Genomic DNA, 20062 nt, shown 5'->3' on the forward strand with positions numbered 1-20062 from the left:
GCAGGGAATGGGAAGCTTGACGCCTGAGGAAAGGCTGGAAAAACTAAGTTTGTAACTCTGGAGTTTTGAAGAGAGAAACATGACTTCTACGAATTTGTAAGATTCTGAGTGAACTTGACTGGGTGAATGTGGAAAGGATGTTTCCTCCAGTCAGACAATCTGGAACTAAGGCTCACCATTTCCAAATTAAGGGTCAATCTAGAGTATAAATATAAAGATATTTTCTCTTAAAGCTTGTTTATGCTCACTCATCTTATTGTTGACCTAACATAGCAACCTCCATGCAGAGTACCATGGCCAGACAAGGAAACCTTGTGGTGAGAGCCTGCAATGGGATATTTCTCTATTGTGGGAGTATCAACCTCTATACTCAGATATAGCACAATTAACAGGTGTTGACGAGTAGCGGCATTTCTATGGATTCAGTGAGCTTTTGAAGAGGGCTGGGTGACAGAGGTAGCAGCTCAGACAGCAAGGATAGCAAGCGAGGTATGAATTCATTAGCAGGTGCCCTTTAAAAGTCGATCAGTTCCTTTGGCTCCTCGCGGTAATGGTGAGAATGTAAACTTCCACCCCTACTGCATGGCTCATTGCACTCCTCAACCCTGCTTCATTATCTAGTAGGCTGGGACATGATCACGCATGACCAGCCATCACACATCCTCAAACAAAAATACTATCAACTCCTGCCCTGCTGCCAACAACTTTGCATGAGCAAAAGACTGTGCCCAGCTATTCACGAATGCATCAATAGAAGGAGGTCAACATTTCAACAATGATTCTTAATCCCTGCCTGAATTGTAGAGATGACAATGTATAGGATCTGATTATGAAAACCTGGAAATTAGCAACAGTTGGTGATGAAACTGAGGCTCTAAAGTCATACATCAGTGAGACTGAAACTGCTTAACAAACAAGGAACAGATATACACCTGAGCTGTAAAAGCAGAAGAGATTATCTGTAACATCTGCCATGTCATCAATCAGTGAGACAACATTAGCAGCATCACAGGCAAACATTGCAGCATCAAAAATAAGACCAGCCAGTAACACAACGTGAGCAATATCAAACACAAGTCCCACAACAGCATGAACAATACAAATTGTCTGTGCAGCATGCCAGCTCCTCACTGAGGGCAATGATGCCAAATCAAAAAGATGGAGAAACAACATCCTGTAACCTAAAGTGATGCTCTGAATGATATTCTGAGAAAAGAAAAAAAAAATAGGTAACCTAAAAGTGTTTAGTCATTTAGAATCATTGGTTAATAATCTCCTTTTATTTAGTTAATACAAAAAATAGTTAATTATTTGGTTGATGTCGAGGGCTACATTTTTAAGAATTGCTACCAATTATCATGAGAATGTGTGGGTTACCAAAAATTACCACTGAAATTGGGTACTGAGTGACAATCTTCTGATCAGATTACTTCCATTAAACTGAAAAAAAAAATCACTCACTTCCCTTCCTCTGATTTTTAACTAAGGTCAGGTGGAAGATCTTTCAGAATTGACTGAGGAAACTTCAAAGGGAGTAGTGCAGACCATCCGAAGACAGGCTATGCCCCCATTTTACATTAGCAGCCATATCCTGGGCACTTAAAGTGTTTAAATCTTCCACATCTTCTTTGAAAACTTACAGAAAGAAGACTAAAGTCTGTAAATTGAATGTGTAAGGCGTTAGGCTGGATAAATAAAAAGAGAAGATGGTGGGTTGGTAGAGGAGTGGGTGAGGTGAGGTGATACAGTGGCCTTTGAATGAAGTGAATAAGTGGTACTGGGGATATCAGGTGTATGGGCAGGTGTATTGCGGTATATCAGGTCAGAATGGGGGGCCAAACCCATCAGATTGAGGCTGGTTGAGAGGGTTATGGGGTATCAGTAGTTTAGGGGATAGTCAGGATGAAGGAATTTGGTCAAGGTATGTGTATTGAGTTGAGCTGAATTGAATTAGCTTTATTGTCACCTGTACTCAAAAGAGCACAGCGAAGTTTATAAGTCGCCACTTACAGCACCAAGTTAGGCACTGAATACTTGGGTACAATTCTTAGTTACGAATAAAGAAATGAAGAAAAAGATACATTACAGCTAAACACAGTATAAACATATATCAGAAAAACAAGAGTTAAAAAGATAAACATTACAGAAGTCACTCTTTCAGTTGTACAGTTATTCAAATACTAGGCTAGCTTTTTCATTTCCTGATGACATTTCTGTGATAACTATCCAGATAAGTCAGTCAGAAATGTCTAAAATCTCTGACACTGCTTTAGAAAGTTATAATAGACTCATAGAGCTTTAATTCTCTACCATCAGAAGGTTGTAGAGGTAAGGCCATGGAACATTTTAAAGAAAGAATTAGATAGACATTAAGAGCATCAAGGGGTTTAGGGAGAGACCACGAATGTTGAGATGTAGGATCAGCTAAGATTATTTTGATTGGTGGATCAGCCCTGTCTTGCTCCTTTCTCCTATGGTTATAAGTCTGTGCATAAACAGGATAATTTCTAACTCTAATCCAACCCAATAATTAAAAATTCTTGCTGAGCATCCCGTTTTTTTTGTGTAGGTGAGGTGGAAGGCAAGATTGGAATTCAGAGTGGGTTACTAAAATAAATTTGGGAGGCACGGTGGCTCAGTGTTTGGCACTGCAGCCTCACAGTGCCAGGGACCTGCATTTGATCCCACCCTTAGGTAAGTGTCGATGGGGAGTTTGTAAGGGATTCCTCTTGGTGTTCTGGTTTCATCCCACAGTCCGAAGATGTGCACGCTAGTTGGATTGGCCATGCTAAATTGCCTGTAGTGTCTGGGGTGTTGAAATTGGGTGGATTAGACACGGTAAATGCCAGATTACAGGGAAAGAGTAGGGGAATGGGTCTGGGTGGGATCCTCTTCAGAGGGACGGGGTGAACTTGTTGGGCTGAATGGCCTGTTTCCATATTGTAGGATTCTATGATTCTAAAAGTGAAGCAAGTGTGCAGTCTTGATATGGAATGAGAGGAAACCTCACCTCAGCACTAGAATAATGTGTTTGATGCTTAAAAAATAAGCCTTAACATACAAAGTATCTATTCTGTTCTCACCCAGTTCAACCTCCTACTCCTTCACCCATTCCAAAATATAAAACCCAATGTGCTGTCCACAACTACATGACCACCACTCTCTCAATGTCAGCCTATGTCCCTAAATCCATTCTCTGACCCATGATAGCCCCTAGGTCAACTTAGACTCATAGAGTTATTGAGACATACAGCACGGACATAGACCCTTAAGTCCAACTCATTCATGCTGACCAGATATCCTAAATTAATCTAGTCCCATCTGCCAACATTTGGCCCATATCCCTCTAAACTGCTCCTATTCATAGACCCATCCAGATGTCATTGTACCAGCCTCTACCACTTCCTCTGGCAGTTCATTCCATACAGGCACCACTCTCTGCATGAAAAGGTTGCCCCTTACATTCTGTTTAAATCTTTGTCACCTCACCTTAAGCCTATACCCTCTAGTTTTGGACTCCCTCACCCTAGGAAAAAGACCTTGGCTATTCACCCTATCCATGATCCTCATGATCTTATAAACCTCTGCAAGATTACCTCTCAGCCTCTGACGTTCCAAGGAAAATAGCCCCAACCTATTCAGCCTCTTCCAGTAGTTCAAAGCCTCTAACTTTGACAATATTCTTGTAAATGTTTCCTGAACACTTTCAAGTTTCACAATATCTTTCCTAGTGGGTTTGGTGCTAATTCAAACCAAGCCATGCCTCAGCATTAATCCTTTCATCTGGTGCATCAACACACCTCATATTCACCATCTTAATGGTAAGAAGGGATAACAAAAAGCAGGGAAGTATGTTCCAGATCCCACTATATTGATAAATGTACTCTCATTCATAAAACTACATTTATTATATTTCAATTACATGACCTCCGTAAAGCCTGATAAGCATAAACATATCATTCAGTACCACAAATGTTAAAAAACCATGGTTAGGCACAAAAGAACCCTAAACCACTGATAGCTGTCAATTAAACTGTGATAATGGATCCTGATCCAGTAATGAATGCCATCAGGTTTATGTGAACAGACAGACTGAAATAGAAATGATTTGTTTTAAACTCTCCACATTGTTCAAATATTGAAACAACTGCATTTTCTTAAAATGTCTTGACAGTGTTGGTGTGCTCTACTGAATCATTCTTGAACTTGATCCTCTTGGTAATTATGACAGATCCCTTTAACAATTTAGCAAATTGTTTGACAGTGTTGATGATGTGTGCAGTTTTTCTTCTCAGTTGATGAACAGTGTTCTGGCTATTGAGGGACAACAAAGAAAGTTTACCAAACTGATTCCTAAATGGTGGGACTAATGCATGGGGAGAGAGTCGATCAGCTAGGACTATGTTCACCAGAGTTTCGAAGAATGAGGAAGGATCTCACCAAAATCGATAGAAGTCTGACGTGATAGACAGCGTAGATGCAGGAAGGATGTTCTCAATGACTTGGGAGCCCAGAACTCAATGATTGGGGTCACAGTCTAAGGATAAAGGATGGGTTTTTTAGGATGTAGATTTCTTCACCCACAGAGTGGTAAGCGTGCAGAGGCCAAAACATTGCAGAGTTTCGAGAAAGATAGAGATAAATTTCCCAGGAATGAAGGAAGCAAAGGATATGAGTAGAAAATGGGCACAGGCTACTGAGATAAATGATCAGCCATGATCATATTGAATGGCACAGTAGGCCCAAAGGATCAAATAGCCTATACCTATTCTTACGATTTCTATTCTATGTTTTGACAGTTCTTTGTCAGCTTGAAAGTCCACATGAGGTCATGTGCATTTTACACAAAGGTATGTCAATATTTAACAATTCCAAAAAAGCCTTTGGAAGTATACATCACTTTTCCCAAAGTGTGTCTTTTCTCCACTAAAGGGCAGCTTAATGGCCCCAAGTATAAACAGAAAATGCTTTAAAAGAAGCTCAGCAGGTCTGGCTGAGTCTGTGGAAATAAAGCGGAGTTAACGTTTTGTGTCCGGTGACTCGTCTTCAGAAGCTCCACGTGGATCCAACTCCTTTCTTCTGTGTGAAGTTAAGTTGAGCAAAAGAGGCAATAAGGTGCTCCCAGTCAGTGAGTTGGAAGCATAGAGGGGAGGAAGTGTTATTAACTCGGGAGGTGGTTGAGGATGACAGCCATTGAAGTGGGCAATACGCATGCAGGTTGACTGCTTTCAGAAGGATCTACTTTTGATGTGAGCATGGATTAGAAAAGGACAGCAGAGTCAAATGGCTGATACTCCTTGATTTGTGCTGACACCCTGGTCTGATCTAATACTATGGCTTGACTGTTGATGTTCTGCACCACTGGGGAGCTGCTATCTTAAATTATACTGGCCTTACTTTGAATTTGCTGCAACTCAGTCACTGCCTTATACAAGTGTAACCATTTTTGACTCTCTGAAGTTACAATAAACTCTCTTATTTACAGCTATTTTTTGTAGCACTGGAGCTTGTGTTACGGCTCTTTGGTACAATTTATTCTATCCTGTCTTCTGAGAATCTGAATAGCTTGTGTCAGTTTATATCATTTTAAATATCATTATAAGATTACCATGAGCAGTCTCATCATGCTAAATCCTCACTCTTAGCTGTTCACATATATCATTGTATATAGGACACACTGCAGAAATGAGGTGATACAACAAATTACATTATTATAATTGCTAAAATATGTACATCTTACAATTTGGGATTTTTCAGAAAATTGCAACTGACATTGACAGATATCACTGTAAACAAACATTTTAAATTTTTATAAAATTAGGCAAAGTTCATTTCTAACAATGCCCTAGGTAAGTGTTGTGGACTGAAATTAAATTGGTGTTCTTGAACTGGTATCATTCTCTGTTGGTTGGGTACTGTCGCTGCTGACCTGTTACCTCATTCAAAAGATTGATGCTCTTAAGATTTTATCCAGAAGCAGCAGAACTAAAGGAAAAGATAATCTCTGGTATGACCTTGATGAACCAAGGATGTTGGGGTCAGCTTGCTGCCATTGAGGTTTTCTACTTGTTTTTTCTTGATCTGAATCAAGCTGACAGGATCAGCTTTCAAGCATAATGAGACTATTCTGGTTATATAACAGTTACTCTCAGAGAAACTAAAGCTGCATTGGTCAGCAGTAGAGTTATGGAATCAATTCATTTCACAAGCCCTTCTTTGAGACATTTTAGTTCTATCAGCTGTGGCAATCTGAAAGTGTTTTCTTTGATTTTATGAAGGTAAGTCCATATATTTAAGAAGTGGATTGGTAAATTTTAAGGATTGGTATGAACAGGACAGATTGGCCTGTTTGCAAATGCACACTAATGATCGAGATATGGAGATCAGTAAATTCTACAAAATTTTTTTGGTTGCACTGATTGGGTGAACTTTCCTGAGTGAAACATCAGAATGTAACCATTCAGGCATTTAAAATACATTAAAGAACAATAAAAATTTAAATTTATACCATGGCTTTAATGTAATTAAACATCCCAAGGCACTTCATAGGAGTAGAACAAATCAAAAGTGTGTTTCCAGACTATTTAAAAAGGTATGACGTCAAGAGACCAAGGGCTTAGTCGAGTAGGTAAGTTTTAAAAATTGTCTTTCGGGATAAAAGCAAGGTAGAGATGGAAAGTTATCGGGATGGGTTTCCAAGTAGTGGGGCCTTGGAAAGAAAGAAATGATTGGTAATCACAGAGTAACAATGATTGAGATCAGGGTTAGAACAACATAGATATTTTGGGGACAAAACCAAAATTGCTGGAAAAGCTCAGCAGGTCTGGCAGCTTCTGGGAAGGGAAAACAGAGTTAACGTTTCGGGCCCAAACCTGAAATGTTAACTCTGTTTTTTTCCCTATACAGATGCTGCCAGGCCTGCTGAGCTTTTCCAGCAACTTTGTTTTTGTCCCTGATTTACAGCATCTGCAGTTTATTTGATGTTTTGGGGAGTTGTGGGGTGGATGGGTTTGCAAAGATAGGGTGATTGTCCTTCCCCTCCTTTTTACTGCTTTCATTCCACATTCCATAATAATTTTAATGTCAACAGCCTTGTATTTTTTTTATCTTTATTTACCCCAGTGCTGAAATATTTAGAGTTTGTCATTCACAGAGCTTAAATTGACATCCTTAATGTCAAAACCTTGCCAGTCAGCCCAAAAAATGGGCATGCAGAGAAAAAACCTCAGCTGGAAAGCAGAACTATAAGAAGGATGATCAAAAGCTTAGTGAAAAAGAAACATTCTTTTCAGTTTCTTTTTAAGAAGTTAGGTGGAGGGGCAATTTTGGGCAGACAATCTCACAGGCCAGTATCTGTTTAGTCAGGCAAACTGGGAAAAAAAATCTGATGGCCATAGAAATGAAGAAGCAATGGATAGAGAACAAAATAGTTTCTAAAAGATTGTTTCCTGCTCTATTGTGTGGTAAGAGTTATCAGTTTGTGTTCACTGAGTGCTCCTTTTTAGTATAAGTGACACCTCATTAGGAAGTTCACTGTTGACACACACAGCCCTCCTTAATAGACAGTGTATCACCCCTTACAAAATTCCTCACAAAATGAAATGCAATTCTATGTGATTCTAGCTTTTTCTACTTGGCTGCAATGAATTGAATTGGTACAGAGTAACACTGCACCAGGAAAAAACAGAATTAACCTTAGCCCTCTTTCCATGCATGACTTATCTGTGTAAATCCCTCTACTTATCAGTTACAGTAGCGCAGACCAGACTCAAATGCAATGGTATTGTTTTCAGGAGGTCTGTTGTTGATTCATCAGGATTGTCAAAAATCACATTCACATTCCTTTTTCCTGAAATGTAAAAGTTTACTTTCTGAATATGACAGCAGGATCTTTCCATTCCCATTCTTTGACTGTAAACTTCAATTTCCTAACTTTAAGAAAGCAGGAGCATCTTTTCAAAGAGATGGTGAGAACTGCAGATGTTGGAGTCAGAGGTAATGCTGTGTGGAGCTGGAGGAACACAGCAGGCCAGGCAGCATAAGGGGAGGGAGCAGGAAAGCTGATATTTCGTTTCGGGACCCTTCTTTGGACCAGAAGGCCCCTAACAGAAATGTCATATTTCCTGCTCCCCTGATGCTGCTTGGGCTGTTGTACTCCTCCAGCTCCACACTGTATTATCACAATCTTTTCAAAGCGTTGTTTTTGGAAACAAATAGTTTGACTGATTAAAACTCTTATAGTTTGAGGAATCCTAGATCCTGGGGAGCTGAAAAACTGGATTAGCTCTTTGTTGAAGGGCCTTGGCCCGAAACGTCAGCTTTTGTGCTCCTGAGATGCTGCTTGGCCTGCTGTGTTCACCCAGGCTCACATTTTATTATCTTGGATTAGTTGGGCATATTGTTTAGAAGAATGGGAAAAGTTGGAATAGAGATAACATCTTGGAAGGGGCTGCACCACCAACACATGATTTTCTCCCTTTTCTTCTGTCCTTTCTCCCAAGGGCCATTCAAAGCAGCCTACCCATTCCCAATCGACTACCCATGCCAACAATATTTTGTTATGGGCTGCATACCAATCGGAACAATAGATGTGTTGCTGAGTCTAAAAAAACAAACTGCCGATTTTTGCACAGGCTTACTCAGTTTATTATGGAGGTGAGCTCTTGGATGGGTGAGAATGTAGGGCTCTAGCCATTCAATCTATTTTAGCTGCTATACATCTTCACAAAAACGCGCCTGGCAGGCGTATATGTAAGATCAAGGTCCAAGACACAACAATCCACGAGTTAAAAGTCGCGAATATTCACGGCCTGTTTTCAGCCAACCTGTACCTGTTAGGGTCTTGATCCAAAACATCAGCCTCCCTGGTCCTCTGATGCTGTTTGGCCTGCTGTGTTCATCCAGCTCTACACCTTGTTATCTCATGTTACTCCACACCCTTCATTAAAGGCTGTGACATAGTTGTTGCTGTAATTGTACTGACTTAGGTCTCGAATTACTGGTAACAAATTCTCCAGGTGATCTTTCACTTCCTCTCCACTAATGTTTTAAAACAAATACTTTCCAATGGCCTTAATAAGTTTGTATGCCAGGTTTTATTGAGCTGAGGATTGCCTAGACAGCTGCTTTCTCCCATTAAGGCAAAATGTATTTGGAATTCTGACGAAAAGTTTGATTATAGAACATAGAACATAGAACATAGAACAGTACAGCACAGAACAGGCCCTTCAGCCAACAATGTTGTGCCGACCATTGATCCTCATGGATGCACCCTCAAATTTCTGTGACCATATGCATGTCCAGCAGTCTCTTAAATGACCCCAATGACCTTGCTTCCACAACTGCTGCTGGCAACGCATTCCATGCTCTCACAACTCTCTGCGTAAAGAACCTGCCTCTGACATCCCCTCTATACTTTCCACCAACCAGCTTAAAACTATGACCCCTCGTGCTAGCCATTTCTACCCTGGGAAATAGTCTCTGGCTATCGACTCTATCTATGCCTCTCATTATCTTGTATACCTCAATTAGGTCCCCTCTCCTCCTCCTTTTCTCCAATGAAAAGAGACCGAGCTCAGTCAACCTCTCTTCATAAGATAAGCCCTCCAGTCCAGGCAGCATCCTGGTAAACCTCCTCTGAACCCTCTCCAAAGCATCCACATCTTTCCTATAATAGGGCGCCCAGAACTGGACGCAGTCCAGTTATATTCGTACATTAATATTTAAAGATAATATGTTAGCTGGATCTCAATGATAATTTCATGCTTAACAGCAGAGGCGATGGTCCAATAAGATTATAACTAGGCTATTAATCCAGAAACCCAGATAATGTTCTGGAGACAGAGGTTCAAATGCTACCATGGCAGATGGTGAAATTTGAATTCAATAAAAAATAAATCTGGGATTAAGAGTTGAAAGATGACAATGAAGCTGTTGCTAGCTGTTTCTAACAAAGAACTGTTAGAAAAACCCATCTGGTTCACTGATGTCCTTCAGGGAATGAAACTAACATTCTGACCTACATGTGACTCCAGATCCACAGCAATGTGCTTGACTAGCAACTGCACTCTGGGCGATTAGGGATTGACAATAAATTCTGGCCAAGACGCTGATGTCCATATCCCGTCAATGAATGCAATCTCATATGGTTATGTGAGGATGACTAAAATATTTTTAGTATTAATCTTAGACAACAGGAAAACAACAGCATAGCTTTTCTTCCTCACACAATATGCAGCTTCGATTTAATCTTTGAAGCAGATAATGCAATATGGTCTAATATAAAATGTGCAGTAAGTCCATCGTGCCGTTGTATTGATGTTATAGCCGTGTCATGAAGAATGGTCTTGGAAAAACAATGGTTTGAAATTTGCCAGGCCCTAAATGATATAAGAGGTAAGAATGCGCTGCCATGTCAATAGGCCACCCATTCCTTCCCATGACCATCTTTTTCCCCCAAAGTGTGGCAGAGTCTGTGGAAGTCACATTGGACTGTACAGACATCTGCGGACTCACCCTGAGAGTGGAAGAGAGTGTGAGGGACCACCGATAATGATGACATGAGCAATGGTGAGTCAGTAGGAAAATGAGATTCTCAATGTTTGTAATAAAAGTCCAATTTTACACCCAACAGTGAGTTGAAAATTTTGGTTGTGAATCACAAGAGGCCTATTTGCAGGTTTGCATATCAATAGGATTTATATGAACTTTCTCTTTCTCAAACGTTATTGGAGAGAAATTGGATGTCTGCAATTCCTGACACAACATTGAGAGGAGGTATCTGGTGTCTCCAGGGGTTGGTGCTTGCTCACGGTGGGTTCTGACGAAGCCAGCAGGCCCACCATCTCAGGTCACATTCCATGTACTGTGTCCTTTTGCACCTTTCCATCTGCAGACGTTTACACTGGACGTTCCCCAGCCCAAACACATCACCATCACAACCCTTTGATTCACGTTGAATACTGTTGTCCACTTCAGTGTCCCCTTTGGATTACATCAGTATGTGTGGGCACAAGGGTCCAGCTCATGGATTGGGCCAAGGAGCATCTGTATCATTCCGAAGCTTTAGGCTCATAGACCTGCCTGGAAGAGAAGAACTGAACATTATTTAAAAGAGGAAAGACTGAAGAATTCTCCATTATACAGGGATGTGGGATTTCTAGTGTAAAAAGCTAGCATATAGATTCAGTGCATGATAACAAAGGTGAAGGGAGTGTTGGTCTTTATGTCAAAGGGTATGAAGTATAAAAATAGTGAGGCTTTGGTAGAGGTTTGGAAATGTTGAGATGGGGATGACAATGGGGGAGCAGTATAGCACTTGACAATGAATCTTGCTTAATTACAGGGGCATGGCAGTCTCAACATAACCACATAGGTAGGCACAGTCCTCTCCCTACTCAAGCAAGGAGTGTATTTCTGCGAAGGATGAGGAACTAGATGTCATCCCCACCACCTGCCCCCACCACCACCATCCCTGCCTGTACTCATCTCGTCTCTATACCTCATTATGGGCCATTTTCTCCTCCAAAGGGACAAAGGAAGTGATTGAGAGAGATAGAACTGATTGGCAAAGCTGTTAGTGCTAGTGCAGGTAAAGGAAAAGTGGTGATGTGCCATGGGTGCATGAGTAAGTAGCACAGAGGGTGTGCAGGATTGATAGACTGAGGTGTATGGATGTTGCTGAGTGTAAGGGAAGATGCTATATACAGTTGTAAGGGTAGTAAACTGTAACATTTGGTGAGAGGTGTGTGTAGTGACAGAGTTAGAAAGTAGAAGGAAGATGGTGGCACGTACCTTGGTTAAGTGGAGCAGATCTTTAGCCTGTTTGTCACATTGCTGAGCTCTCCTCCGATCTGTGGACACCACACTGACTCAGGTGGCATCTTCAAACTAATCTGGTGATATGATGCTCTCTGGCACTCCGGGCCTGAGACGATGGCCCTCCTGCCCACCACCCATCCACCAGGACCTCCAGAAACCTTCCAGCAAACTGGGATCACAACTAACATCTGTCAGCCATCTCCAGTGCAATCCATCCTAAACTGTAACTATGAAGGGTAGCTTCAAACTGACAGTGGTGCATAACTTGAGTTTACATATGGAGCCAGTAGCAAGCACGTGCTAGTTTGAACGCAGCACCATAGCCCCTGGTGCATACATAAGGGGATGAGTAGTAGAGAAAATGCACTGGGGGCATGAAGAGAGGCCATTCATGAAGCTTCTCAAAAGAAACTGACACTTGTTTGATTTTTTTTGGTAAAATCCAGCCAAAATTTCACCAGCAGAACACTTGTGAGTACTTTTTGTGTGAAACTATGCTATTAGTCTCACTTTGGTGGTTTTCAGTCACCAAATTCTGACTTCTTTTGCCTTCAGGCTATTGATATGGTGAGCACATTGCAAGAAGTGCCTGCATATCCGACTGTCCGTTGGAAATAATGGAATATAGTATTGCTTTAAAAATTTCAAATTTCGAATAAAATTTTTGATGCTAGTTTCATCCATTAACTTAAATCCTGCTGTCTGAAAAAAACAAGGCTGGCTATTAATCTAATGTCTTATTTTGAATCTATTCTTGAAGAAAATATATCTTTTGGTTTATTTTATATTGTTTATTATTCTAGAATAGAAGAGAATAGAAATGTATTGTCACTTGTATTTTTCAAAAAATACTGTGAGAAGTGTCTAAGTTGTCATAATAACAGTAATCATAACAGAAATTATATATTTTTAAAAATCTATTTTAAATAATTATTCTGTCCCTCTTCATATCTAAATGTCATCGTAAGCAAGAGTGCTTTAGCAATCTTGTCATTTAATATCGGTAATTTAATGAACTTAATGTCAGAATCCACATTTCCGTCAGGAATACATGACCTGTAATCTCCACGCATTTGCACAAAGGATTATAAAAATTTAAGTGCAAATTGAATTAAGTACAAACATGATTTTCCATAATATTTGAAGCAAGTTTCATGTACATGTGTTAAAAGCTGGCCACCGAACCTCCTCCCCCTGAACAAATATATCACCATTGAGAGTTTCAGCAAATTGTGCTCATTTGCAATCCTTTGAAGAAGCTCCAGAATTTTGTTGTAACTTTTTAGTGCAAGGACATAAAGTGACATGTGTTACAGTCAGAAAGCATGAATGTCTTAGATGTCCCTGAGCTTCAAAGTTAACAACCAAAGAGCTGAAATGGAGTCATAGAGTCATACAGCACAGAAACAGACCCTTCAACCCAACTAGTCCATGCCAAACATAATCCCAAACGAAACTAGTTCCACCTGCTTGATCCTGGCCAATATTCCTCCAAACCTTTCCTCTTCATTTATCCATTCAAATGTATTTTAAACATTGTAATTGTACCTATATCCACCACTTCATCTGGAAGTTCATTCCACACAAGGAACATCCTCTGTGTAAAAAAAAATTGCCCCAATGTCTTTTTGAAATGTCTTTCCTCTCACCTTAAAAATGTGTCCCCAAGTCTTGAAATTCTCCATCTTAAGGTAAAGACAGCTACAATTAACGCTGTCTATACCTCTCATTTAGCAGGTGTGATGCTGTGAAGCGGCTGATTGCCAAGACTGACCAGCATGGCCAAGGGATTTTGGCATTCAAATTGCTCAGATGCAGTTTTGAAGAAGCAGCTGGATTGTGGAAAACCACCAGTGAGCTGTAACTACCAGATGCCCTGCTCTGATTTGCATGTCAGAAATGTGCATCATCCAGTTTCTCAGGGAAGGGGAGAAGGTTTGAAATGGTGCCCAAATAATTAACGAGATGCAAAAGCATGGGGTGGAATTTTCTCTGGAGTAGTGTGAAAAATGTTGGCGAAATGGCAAAAAAAAAGGAAACCAGAATCTCAATGTTGAGAAAAAGAAATATAATTTTCTCCTTAAGGTTTAAATGTGGCTTTAGGAGCTCATTAATGATCAGTAACTACCTTATTTCCATTTATTTGCATTTCATTAGTAACGTACCTCGTTCAATTTCTGAAGAAGGGCCTAGGCCCGAAAAGTCAGCCTTCCTGCTCCTCTGATGCTGCTTGGCCTGCTGTGTTCATCCAGCTCTAGACGGCGTTATCTCAGATTCTCCAGCATCTGTAGTTCCTACTATCTCTCATTCAATTTTTATGCAGATTTTAATTATCCTCCAGAAACTGGATGGTATCTCTTCCTGACGTGGAGGTCAGGGCAGTTTCCTGGTGGCAGTTTCCTGCTTGTATCTCTGGACCTTCATCACATTCCCTCTGCATGCTCCATGGACACTGTCCTCCTTGATCCTTTATGCAGGCAAATCAACAGCAAATCACCAGGCTTCTTGGACCAGCTCACACACGTCTTCAAGTTTGTAGGCCTTGACTTTAGAGCTCAGGGCCACCAACAGCTTGCATGATCCTTCCAAGTTGTTCTGCAAAAAGGGGCACACATCTATTTCATGCATCTACACATGTGTGTTACAGTTCTTGACTTCATTTCTGAGCACACACCCACGTTATAGGCTTACTTTCCAGTCTCTGTGCCTTTCCGTGCTTTTTAGCACAGAGGGAGATGCAGATAGCTTGTTACAGTTTGACACATTAAACAGACAAGGAGATGGATATCAGAGATAATGGGAACTGCAGACACTGGAGAATCCAAGATAACAAAGTGTGAAGCTGGATGAACACAGCAGGCCAAGCAGCATCTCAGGTGTGTTGCTGTGGAGCACTGTCCTACATCAATGTCACACTTGCAGCACTTGCTAGCAGATGAACACACAGCATGTGCCTAAGCCAAGAGCCCATGCCTGAAACCAAAATAATTAGTGGGGTCAACAGCAAGTATAGTTAGTAAGAGGATAGAACTAGTCTAAGTCAAATGGCTCTTCTGATTCCAGTCTATGGTTTTGGCAAAATTCAGTCTGTAGATAAAGTGCAAACAGTCCAGGGATTTCATGCAGCTCTCAAGGTGTTTTATGGAAACATCAGTTTGGGGGATGCACCAACATATCCTGCAACAAGACTAAGGAGGGGACTTAGCATGATGGGAGATGAGATGGTCATGATGCACATACAGGAGAGATAGTGAGTTTGAGGGAAGTACAGAGCGCAGAACAAGTTGGTAGTTTGGAAAGTTGATCTGGGCGAGAGCCATTGTATGGAGTGATACATGGAATAATGGAAGTTGTAGTCCACAAACCTTAGTAAGAGGTGTCTGCACTGGCAGAGTTAGAGTTTGTTGTCCCTGACACTGTTTGGAAGCAGAAAGAAGATGGTGGTACTAACCCTTGCTGAATGCAGAACATTAGTAAGCTTCTTCCTGCATCGCATTTCACCTGGGACATTGCACTGGTCCAGGACTCGATCTCAGTCCAGGCTTGCTGGATCTAGAAGGCTGGTCTCCATGGCCACTCAGCACCACCCTCCTTTCCAACAGCTCAGCCAGCAGAACCTCATGGAAACTGTTGGTAACTGAAGAATTAACTTGCTTTTGTCAGCTATTTCCTTGGAGATAAAGGTGCAGGACCAAAGTGTGATGGGCACTTCCTGGCTTACAGTACCTGAAGTATTGAGAAACTGAGGTTTAAGTAAGGCACCAGGAATAATGGGCATTTCTGCTTTCCCTGCTGTGAAGGCTAGCTGTATAATTAATGAGATAAAAAGTGAAAGGCTCTGAGAGAAAAGTCAACATTGACCATGACAGTCCACATGGTATGAATGGTACTCTTAAAAAGAACTCTCACTAAAAATGGGAAAATTCAGTGCATGGAAATAAGGTAGTCTCTACTCAGTGGTGAGATTCCGAATTTACCATTTAAAGCCTGAGGGAAACAATACAATAATGTTGAGGTACTTTTTTTTCATTCACAATATATGTATTTCCGGCTTTCCTGTGCTAGATCATGTCGCACTAGGGAAGGTTGAAATTATTTTTCATTTTATTTGAGGATTTTTGCTTATTATTTATATTTAGAAAAGGAGCTGGGGAGTAAGGCTGTTTGACAATCCAGAATGATTGAGAAAGGAGAAGATATGATGAAATCTCCATGAATGGGCTCAATTAGAGGTGGCTATCGAATACCAGAAGCATGTATTACAAAACAGTGCACTGTCTGTTAAGGGCATAAAGTGTTCACTTCTGTGATCTATACTCAAGCTGCATTAAAATTGAGACGGTGAGGATTTTCCTCCAATTTATTGTCAGTAATAACTGTCCTTTACTCCTTTGTTGGCTGTTACCTGTTCAAGTCTGAACCCAGGAGGCAAAATTAAAAGAATGATATTACCACAAGCAAGTGTCTCAAGGGGGCATTTATTTAAGTGTTAAGCAACCAGTTTGTAGCATGTACACAATTAAATAGAATCATTATGAATTAATCAAAACAATATTTAATAAGAGGAGTAATTTGGTTTGCAATAATGTTTTGGCTGGGCATATGAGTACCATTTCTTGATTAAATATGGTTCAAATTGTTGTCAAAGACAATTGAGTTATATCCGCATTCTATCACATATAAGAGAAAACTGAGCAAATTATAATTGTCAAAAGTTAAAATCTGGAACAAAATCATCCAATTTTTAAGCCATTTAGAAGCCCTGCAAACTGCAATGTCACATTAGAGGCTTTCCTCTCAAGAAATGTGCTTGAAGTGAACATGCTTTTCTTTACCATTCCATTATTTCAGTAGGTTTAAAGACAGCTCATTCTAAGAGCATTAAACGACCTCAGGGAATCTGATCCCCTACTCTGCCATTAAGGTGGGCCCAAAAGGCTGAAGGAGCAGGCTTGGGTTAGCAGAAGCATTCCTCCACTTGTCACCCGTGGAGGTAAGTAGTATTGCAGGCTTCGCCTGGGATCATCTTGCAGCCATCACATTGAGGGCATTGTAATGTCTCAGAGACGAGTGACGCCAAAGCAGCACACCCTGACAAGATGATAATGGAGTCTCAGATGGCTGAAAAATGCTTAAAAGCTTTCCCCCACTCCCCACCCCCGATTGCATTCCCGTCACTCTGGCATTTTCCTAAAAACAATTCTCCATTAGAGAACTTTGTCAGCAGGTTTTCAATAGGAAAAAGTTAGTGTATCAAAGAATGATGAAAGAAGTGTAACATTCATTTAGCTTTAATGCAAAGCTTTGTAGATACTGTACTGATTATCAGTGTGTCCTGCCAAATTAGTCTCCTTCCTGTATGAGCTAATACCTTAATTTGTTTAGAATCTTTTCCATTAATTGTTTCCTCTGGAAAGCAAAGGGGCAGTGGTACGTGTTAAATGGAGCGCAGGTTTTGATTCAGATAGTAATTACAGCTATGTTGTGACTTTAACTATTTTAATTGCTGAAATGAACAGTTAAAGGCTTCAGAAAAGAGCAGAGCCAAAAGAAAATGACTATGTCATTTGAGTAAAGGAACATTTCCAAGTGACTTTTCATGGCCATGCAGTTTGAAGGAATTAGCCCGAGATAAGAGATAGGGAGATATTTTCGTCTACTTACCTCAATGCACTACTCAGATTACTGACTCTGAAACATGAGCAGATAAAATGTAGAACATTTCAGGACTCTGCTCAAAAATTTGTAACTTTGAAATGAATTATCCAAGGAAACGGTTAAGGTTTTTTATTGTATAAAGAAAGTAAAATTTGCATTTATTTAGCATCTTTCATGCCCACCACATCTGCAGCTGATAAAGTGTACTTTTACAATGTAGTCAGTGTTGTTGCAATGGAAACATGGCAGCCAATTTGTGCACAGCAGCCTCATACAAACAGCAATGTAGTGATAGCCATGTAGACTGTTATTCCGATGACAATTGAGGGATGTGTAAAAACAGGGCACCAGATGTAGGACGTCTGATCCACCTCAAAATAATTGTTACAGGATATTTTACACTGAGAGAAGAGGTCAGGCAGGGCCTCCATTCATTGAAGAATCTGTACTTAGATGCCTTGTACCTAAGATGGTATTGTAAGATGCCCCTTATAAACTTTTCACTGCACTTATTTGTATACATGTGACAATAAAGCTAATTTATTCATTCTTTCATTAATATCTTCTCTAAAAGCTGTCACCTCAGGCAGCACAGTGCTCATTCTGATTAAAAACCGAAAGAATTGTGGATGCTGTAAATCAGGAACAAAAACGAAGTTGCTGGAAAAGCCCAGCAGGTCTGGCAGCATCTGTGAAGGTAAAAAAAAAACAGGCTTAATGTTTCAGGTCCGGTGACTTTTTCTCAGAACCCTTTCCTTCCCAAATGCTACCAGACCTGCTGGGCTTTTCCAGTAACTTTGTTTTTGTTCCAGTCCTCATTCTGTGCTGCTATGAATATTCAATCCTGATGTTTGTGCTGAGGTCCTGAGCTGGAACTCATGGCCCTCTGGCAATGTCAGAAGTCAAAAGGCACCAGATTATAGTTCAACAGGTTTAACTGAAAACACAAGCTTTCCTAGCGCTGCCCCTTTGTCAGATAGAGTGGAGTTCCAACTGATGAAGGAACAGCGCTTCGAAAGCTTTAGATTTCAAATAACTCTGTTGGACTATAATCTGGTGCCATTTGCCTTCTGACCTTTTTCACCCCAGTCCAGCACCGTCACCTCCACATCATGGCTACCTCTGGTAATGTGTTTGACTGTTTGAAAAATGCAGCAGTTGGCCTGCCTTTTAATGGAGACTTTTTTATTTGTTTTTATTCAGCCCCAGAGGTATTTTACCATCTATCCCCATTGTCCATGAGAAGGTGGTGATGAACTGTCTTTTTGAACCCACTGCAGTCCACATAGTGAAGGTACAGTCATGGTGCTGTTAGGGAGGGTGTTACAGTACTTTGACACAGTGATAGAAAAGAAGCTACAATATGGTTCCAAGTTCCAAGTCAGGATAGTGTGGTATGTCTTGAAGTGGAACTTGCAGGTGAGCCTGTGTGAATAAATACTTAGAGATTTGTGCAGTTTAGAGATTTGGAATTATGAAGTCAGTAATTCACATGTTGTCTCCCCCGATGCTTGTTCATCATCTATCTACAAGGTCTAAGTCAGGAGTGTGTTAGATTACTCTCTACTTGCCAGAATACATGCAGCTCCAACAATACTCAAGAGGCTCAATGCTACTCAGGTCAACATAGTACTAGCTGATTAATACCCCACCTTCAAATTCACTCCCACATTTCAAATCCTGCATGGGACACCTCAAATGTGCAGTGCTGTAATTCACAAAGACACCATCAACAAGCGCCAAACTAAACTGTAAGCATGTTGTTAATGATAACAATCTCATATTCAGTCACGCTCAGAGAATGATTAACTCCCTGTATTAAGTTATATAAAAGACTAAAGCACATTATAAGTTATGGAGCAGACAACAAAGCAAAACAACTGACTTTCTAAGTGCAGCTTGCAAACACTTAGCCGAATAATGGGCAGGCAGAGTTGTAATATTTTATACACATGGCACATGTCTTGTGGTGCATTGGTAGACTGAAGGCCTGGGTTCATGTTGAAACTTCGGTTTGACATCTTGGATTCTTCTAAATCTATCTAAAATTTTAGCCTTCAGTTGACCTGGTGTATTTTCACCTCCATGGCATGCTGTAATGATTGTGCAGCCTCTCCAACTTGGCACTTGTCCTTCACATGTCTTCACCTCTTCCATATACTTCTTCAGCAATTACTTGTTTTTCTCTCTACCGCCCCTGAATTCATTTGCTGTAGTAACGTTATTATCTTACATTAACAGTCTCCTAAGTCTTAGTTTTGTGTGCTGTGCAAGTACACTAGTTTTTGCATGTCTGCCATTTTCTAAAGCATTGTTCTGCGCTCTAACCGATGTATCTGTCTGCTCCTGCATAACTTGGTGTTGTTTAGTGTGTGACTTCCTCTTGAGCTTCTATTATCTGCCAATTTTTCCACAGGATTGTTGAAACAGAGCTTGTAGCTCATCCTGCTTTCTTTATTTCTCTTTCAGCTGTTCATTCATCTTTGTGAACTGGGGGAAGTGTTCCCTAAATACATTACCATCTCAGAGGTGGTGTTCTCAAGCTTGGATTTAACCTGTGCTACTTGTTCAGCATTTTTCTCTT

The sequence above is a fragment of the Stegostoma tigrinum genome, chromosome 6, assembly GCF_030684315.1.
Source record: "Stegostoma tigrinum isolate sSteTig4 chromosome 6, sSteTig4.hap1, whole genome shotgun sequence".
Taxonomy (NCBI): Eukaryota; Metazoa; Chordata; class Chondrichthyes; order Orectolobiformes; family Stegostomatidae; genus Stegostoma; species Stegostoma tigrinum.